The sequence below is a fragment of the Saimiri boliviensis genome, chromosome 5, assembly GCF_048565385.1.
Source record: "Saimiri boliviensis isolate mSaiBol1 chromosome 5, mSaiBol1.pri, whole genome shotgun sequence".
Taxonomy (NCBI): domain Eukaryota; kingdom Metazoa; phylum Chordata; class Mammalia; order Primates; family Cebidae; genus Saimiri; species Saimiri boliviensis.
This window is the reverse complement of record NC_133453.1, coordinates 94182348-94189873: the sequence shown is the minus strand read 5'-3', so window position 1 is coordinate 94189873 and position 7526 is coordinate 94182348. Positions and strand designations below refer to the sequence as shown.

Genomic DNA, 7526 nt, shown 5'->3' with positions numbered 1-7526 from the left:
CTTCTGTTTTGAAAAATGCACCTAGAAAAATCTTTACTTTTGCTTTGTAATGGCCGACAATTATTGACAAATTCTTACTGTTATTAAGAAAACTGATTGGTGAAAGAATATATAGCATAATAATAACTTAAAATAGCAAAAATGACACAGCTAAAAAGTTGCCTATGAAGAATGTTTCAAAAGAACAAAGGATGTGGTTTGTCATTGCTGTTTTTACAATTCTAAAGAATATAGTGACATTATTATAATGTATTACTCTATTTGTGCTATTGTTCTAGAAAGAAAGTTTAGCCACTTAAAGAAGTACCTTTAATAGATTTTTAAAAATTACATTAGAACATCGAATTTTAAAATACACAACATTCTGAAGTAATTGTATTATTTTAGAAAGCTCTGGCATAATTTAGATTTAAAGGTTGAACAAGAGTTGCTTTTTATCATTATAATTGATGGGCAAAGTATTTTGTGTTGAATAACAACTCTTTTAGAAATCAAAAGTTATACATGGTTTTGATTGTGATAATACATTTTCTGATTTTTGATTTTTTTAATTAATGTTAACTTTCCTACTTGTGACATGGTTTTCTCTCAAATTCTAGTTGTCTAGGCTAGAATACCTGTTTAGTTCAATTGATTTCTACACCCTGTTTTTCATTAATATTTATTTGAAAGATCACTTTTAATTGTAACAAATATAAAGTCATCAGTGTTTTCTAAATTGTCAATAATGCTTTAAGAAAAAATACATTAGTAAAATAAAAGTTATATTGTATTATGATATCTGCTACATAGTTAATACAGTGAACATACACACCATATACCAGAAAAGCTCATGCATTATTGGAAGTGAAAAGAAATAAGATATAACTGCTATATTGTCTGAGTGTAAATTCATGTTTTGGTCAGTTTTCTTTCTTCAGGGATGATATTTACTTGTAGTCTGTTGTTGAGGAATCTAAATCAGATGTGGCAAATTCTGCATTTGCACCAATGGCATGTTAGTACTATGATGGTTGTCTGTGTGTAAGGGAGGTGTGATTTTGCCAGTTACAAGTGAAACACAGGAAGTGTTGATGGGGGCCATGCTATCTCTCTGCTCTTGTGTGTGTCTTGAAGCTCCTTGGCAGATTTCTGAATCACGCTATGATGGTCCAGTTGGATGTCTGGTGTTTTCATGTTTCTCTTTTCTACTCCTTCCTGTTGACAGTGCATGATGTAAAGAAGTACTGGAAAAAAGAACAGGCTTACTGCTGAGGACACAGCTAGTATAATTGTGAAATCCAAGTACTACTTTGCTTTTCAGTCGTTTTGAAAAGGGCTTGTACTCTCCATCATTAGCTAAAATTCCCCTCCACTAATCACTTCTGGATAGGTGGCCACTTGCTTTGTTTTATCAACCAAATGGAATTTTGCACCAGTCAATATAAAATGGAATGTAACATTTTTTAGCACATGTTATTACAGGCTCCATTTCTTGACTGCATCTCAATTAATTCTGTGGATTTTCAACATCTTGTAATCAAGAAGAAAATGGAACATCAGCACCAGTCCTGATGAAAACACCCTCCTTTAGGCCATTAATGGGAAGCAGAAACCTGCTGCTCCTATCTAGGACTAGCATGATGTTTATGGCATTCAGTCCCTCTGGCCACAGCACATTTTTCTCCTTAGACAAAGTTTCTAAGAAACTCACTGGCCAATATTTCTTACACGTTTATATTTTTAATGAAAATTTCTACTTGATATGGTAACAGGAAGTCTTCTGTTGATGTTATATTAATTATCCAATTATGCCTTGCAATCTCAAAGGGGCACCTATTGCAGGCAATTATATCAGTGGTAGTTGGTTTCTCCACATTTTCAGTTGTTGGAGAGCCATAAGGAATCTCACTATATGGTGTTCTTTGGATGTATAGAAGCCATCCAGGTTTTTCTGAATAACCTTTCAATTTGTTTCAAATGCTTTGGGATCTTCACTAATCTCACCTGGTTTTGGTGAGGTGGAAATCTCCCCTTTAAATACTCTTTCCAAAGCATAATCCAAAAGAACACTTGCAGATGGGTATGCATTCTGATCAGAGTGCACCTTGGAGAAAATAATGAATACTGTCATCAAGAATGTGCCAACCATCACGGGCTCATCCTGTGTGTCCCCTGAACTTGTCCTATCTAAGCACAGGGGTCTCCAAGCTCCCATGACCAGAGCAATTGCAATATCGAACTGTCCGAGCCAGTTGTCCTCAATTTTTCCTTCTCTTCCCTTTCTTCTTTCCTCCCAGCTTTGCCGGTTCTATTCGTTTCTTATTAGAGCACATTTGGTTATACATAGGAATGCAAAGAGAACACAGTTGCCACCGCGAACTTTGTAGTGTGATGCTTATTTAGCTTTTGAATTGGCTTTCACACAAAAATTAATGCTTTGTGGAAATTTTCAGGTATGAGAAAGCATCTTACAAAGAAATCCCGTTATCCAGCTGATCAGTCAATATTTAAAAAAAATGTGTGTGTAGGATATTGCAGATTGAAGTGTGCAGAGCGTTTGTGTTTTAATTAAAATCTTGGAGGAAAAACTCATTCACATGAATGAATAGTAACATTTTTAGCAGGTTGCATAAATGGTGACAAAATTTACATCTTTGTATTCAAGAAGAGTATAGAGTTACTTGGTGAAGATCACTACATATGTTAAATCCTTTCAACATGTGCTATAAATATTAAAGATCTATGGCTATTAAATTACGTGAGAGCAAATGACTCATGAGTAATTACAAATACCTGTTCTGCTTCTACTTATCATTTATTTTCTAAAAAGTAGCATGGAAATGAAATGAATGAAATGCAAATATAACATAAAAGAGTATAACTTCCTGTTAAATGATGCTTTATCATATAAGGGAATATTACAGCCTAATTCAATACAAAACTAAACCAATATTTGAAGAAAATGAGAACTCTGGAAGCCAGAAGCCTCAGTCCTCAGAAAGCTCAGTATTCTGCATGCTGTTTACATGTCTCTTCAAAAATATGTGAAATTTTCCCCTCACTATTCCTATGGAATAACAAACGACTTTAGATTAAAATGGATTTCACTAATCATAGAAGTCAAAAAAGCAAGTAAATACAAAAAATAGCACAAAGTTGTACAGAAATTATCCATATAGCTAAGGAATGAAATGAAGGAAATTTAGCTGTTAGAGATTTTATTATCAATCAAATATATCCTTGGTAGTTCTCATCTTTTTGCCTTTTTGGGGGTTCCTCTTCCCCCATCTGTTTGTGTTTTGACTTTTTTTCCACCTGACATGGATGAACAATGGGTGTGTTCCTTCTAATACCTTATGAAAGGGAAGAACCATAGTCTAGGTGTTTGGATACACAGTCACTTTGTTCCCGAGAAGTGATTGTGTAGCAGCTGCAGCGTCTAGCAGTATTGGAAAGGAAGAGACTGTGTTGCTTAGAGTCCTAAGATATTCTCTGAGGATCCTTGGAACTCTAGGCTTCTCGATAGGTAACTCAGTGTGAGTGGGTTTTACATACCAACCTTCCAACTCAGCATCTGGAGAAATGATTTTACTTCTGATAAAAAGACTGAAGATGTCTAAGTGAAGAAATAGTATGTGGAAGTTTTGAATGACTTAGGGAAGGACAACAGGATGCTCAAGCGCCTCCGACTTCCCAAGGTACGCAAAATGGGAAGTGGCACTGGTAAACTCTTTAGGAAGAATACAACTCACACCTTTTATAGTTTCCATCACATTTCCTTTTAATGATCACTCATGATCCCTAGCAGGGATTCAGTCACTCCCCAGAATCACACAGCACATGAATCGTGGGATCAGAAGAGATTTCTGGTCATTTAAAAATTTAATTTAATTTTTAACTTTTATTTTTTGGTTCAGGGGTATATGTGCAGGTGCAGGTTTGTTACATAAGTAAATTACCTGTCATGGTGGTTTTATGTGCAGATTGTTTTAGCATCCAGGTAATAAACATAGTACCTGATAGGCCGTTTTTTGATCTTTACCCTCCTCCCACCCTACACCCTCAAGCAGGCTCTGGTGTCTGTTTTTTTCTTCATTGTGTCCATATGTACTCAATGTTTACTCCCACTTATAAGTGAGAACATGCAGTATTTGGTTTTCTAATCCCTTGTTAGTTCACTTAGGGTAATGGCCTTCAGCTCCAACCACGTTGCTGCAAAGGACAGCTTTCATTTCTTTTATGGCTGCATAGTATTCCATGGTATACATGTATCATGTTTTCTTTATCCAGTCTACTGTTGATGGGCATTTAAGTTGATTCCATTCTTTTCTGTTGTGAATAGTGCTGTGATGAAGCTATATGTGCCCGTGTCTTTATGATGGAATTATTTGTATTCTTTTGGGTATATATCTGGTAATGGGATTGCTGGGTTGAATAGTAATTTTGCTTTGAGTTCTTTGAGAAATTGCCAGACTGCTTTCCACAATGGTTGAACCAATGTTCATCCCCACCAGCAGTATATAAGCATTCTCTTTCTGCCACAACCTCAACAGCATCTGGTATTTTTTGACTTTTTAGTAATAGCCATTTTGACTGGTGTGAGATGGTATCTCATTGTGGTTTTGATTCGCATTTCTCTAATGATTAGTGATGTTGAGCATTTTTCCATATGCTTGTTGTCCACATGTATGTATGCTTTTTAAAAGTGTCTGTACATGTCCTTTGCCCACTTTTTAATGGGACTGTTTCTTTTTTGCTTGTGTATTTGTTTAAGTTCCTTATAGACTCTGGATATTAGACTTTTGTCAAATGCATAGTTTGGCAATATTTTCCCTGTTCTGTAGGTTGTCTGTTTACTTTGTTGATAGTTTCTTTTGCTGTGCAGAAGTTCTGTACTTCAATTAGGTCCCATTTGTCAAGTTTTATTTCTATTGCAATTGCTTTTGGGATCTTCATCACGAAATCTTTGCCAGGCCCTATGTCCAGATAATAGTTCATAAGTTATCTTCCAGGGTTTTGGTTGTTTTAGGTTTTACTTTTAAGTCTTTAAGCCATCTTGAGTTAGGGTTAGGGTTAAAGTTATTTTGAATCTTGGTTCTCATTCAGTGCTGCTACCAGCAAGCAGAGTAGAGCATATTCACAGTCCTCCCTGGAGCAGGAGCACGTTCCCTTCTGTGATGTCATGAGGATCTGGCCTCCATTGGTACTTTTTTCCCAACTGAATGGAACAAAATTATAAGATGATAAGCAGCGAGGATTTTCCCTGCCTGCTTCCTTGTACCCGTTGGACTACTGCAAGAATCCTGGATAGACTGGTCTCATTTTAAAACCTGTGCTTTTCCTCCACTGGACTTTGTTAAGGCTAGAATGGGGGAGGCAAGCAAGGTACGAGGTAGGGTCTAAGTGAAGACCTATAGTATGTCCCCTCAACCCTTGAATGGTTCAAGTCTGATAACTGGGTGGGGGGTCATTCCTGCCATTGCTGACTTCCTCATCCTTAGACCTAATTGAAGAACCAATTCCTGTTAATTCCATCTTCAGAAGAGCTTTGGAACCCATCCATATCTCTCCATCATCATCACTATTACTCTATGCTAATCAGTTATCATCTTTCTTTTTTCTCCTGTGGAGTTTATCTCCACTGGGATAAATTCCTATTGGTTTTCCTGTTTCTTGTCTGTTCACAAATCCATTCCTTACATAGCAGCCACAGTGATTAAATCATGTTCATCTCCTGCTTAAATTCTTCCAGTGGTTTCCTGTCACACAGACAGTAAAATCTAAGGCCCTTGTCATAACCTATATGGCCTTTTATGCTGTGATACCTAACCAGATTCTCCCACTATTATCTTGACCACTCTCATGAATGACTGCACCTCATCCCCCTGCTTGTCTTTAAATTCCCTCATGGCCTATACTAAGTTACTTGACTGGGCTGAGTTTTTGCCTGCATTAGAACCTTCTTGCATCTCTCTTGTCTAGATTTTTTTTTTCTCCTGTTCTTCCTCTGAGCTTTATTAAAGACCAACTCTGTTCTAGGAACCATGCTATATGTATTAAAATAGAATTCTGATCCAAGAAAAACAAAACAAAATCAAACCTGTCTTTCCAAGTGCCTTGGCAGGAGAGAGTTCAGCTTTACTTTATAGTAAATTTTTCTATTTTTGTAAAGTTATATTAAAACCTTATATCGGGTACTTCCGCCAAGGTGGCTGAATAGGAACAGCTCCAGAGCACAGTTCATGGTGAGAGAGATACAGAAGGCAGGTAGTCTCTGCATTTCCAACCGAGGTACCAGGTTCGTTTCAATGGGACTGGGTAGACAGTCGGTGTAGCCCAAGGAGGACAAACCAAACCAGGGCAGAGTGCTGCCCCACCCGGGAAGTCCAACTGGCTGAAGGATCAGGGACTTTACCCCCTTGGCACTCTGATTCAGGTACTGTGTTTCTCCCATGGCCATTGCAACCCACAGTCCAGGAGAATGCTGCCGGGCAGAAAAACACTGCAAGTTAACGACAGAGATCTGAGCAACAGCTCCAGCTGGCCTGGCACTGCCAGTTGTCAGCACAGATCTGCATGGAAGTATTGACTAGTGCTGAGAGCACCGGTGGGATGGATCTATGCATCCCCCAGAAAGAGGGAGAGCTAAAAGCAGGGAGACAGGTAATAATGGCTTGTCAGGTCCCACCTCCACAAAGATCAGCAAACTGAAGCCCTCTTGCTTGAGAGTTCTACTGCCAGCACATCAATCTGAGCTTGACCTGGGAAGATGGAGCTCAGTGGGGGGAAAGGCATCCACCATTGCAAAGGTGAGTCTAATCTCACCTGTGTAAACAAAAGCCAGAGGAAGCCCACACAGCAGCAGGGCTGAGTCTGAGGCAGCCCAGCAGCACTTTGGCATGCAGACAAGGGACAGACTCCTCAAGTGGCTCCCTGACACCTGAATAACCAAAAAAAAAAAAACAAAAAAACACACCTCATACAGGAGAGCTATGGCTGACACCTGCGGGGTACACTTCTGGGATGAAGCTTCCAGAGGAAAGATAAGGCAGCAATCCTCACTGCTTTGTACCCGCTGCAGGTGATTCCCAAGCAAGCAAGGTCTGGAGTGGACCTCCATCAGTCCTACAGCAGAGGGACCTGACTGTTAGAAGGAAAACTAAAAAAACAAGAAGAGATAGTTTCAACATTAACAAAAAGGATGTCCACTCAGAGACCCCATCTGAAATCACCAACTTAAAAGATCAAAGGTAGATAAATCCACAAAGATAGGAAGAAACCAGCGCAAAAAGGATTAAATCATCAAAGTCCAGAATGCCTCTTCTCCTCCAAGGGATCACAACTCCTTACCAGCAAGGGAACAAAACAGGATGGAGAATGAGTTTAATGAATTGACAGAAGCAGGCTTCAGAAGGTGGGTAATAAAAAACTTCTCAGAGCTAAAGTAATGTGTTCTAACCTAAGGCAAAGAAACTAAAAACCTTGAAAAAAGGTTAGACAAAATGCTAACTAGAATAACCAGCTTAGAGAAGAACATAAGTCAC

General features: G+C 38.5%; 1 pseudogene; it reads right to left on the bottom strand.

Annotated features, from left to right (window-relative positions):
* Positions 1 to 916: 916 nt before the first annotated feature.
* On the bottom strand, positions 917 to 6442 carry LOC101028658 (epsilon-sarcoglycan pseudogene; annotated as a pseudogene).
* Between the last annotated feature and the right edge of the window lie 1084 nt (positions 6443 to 7526).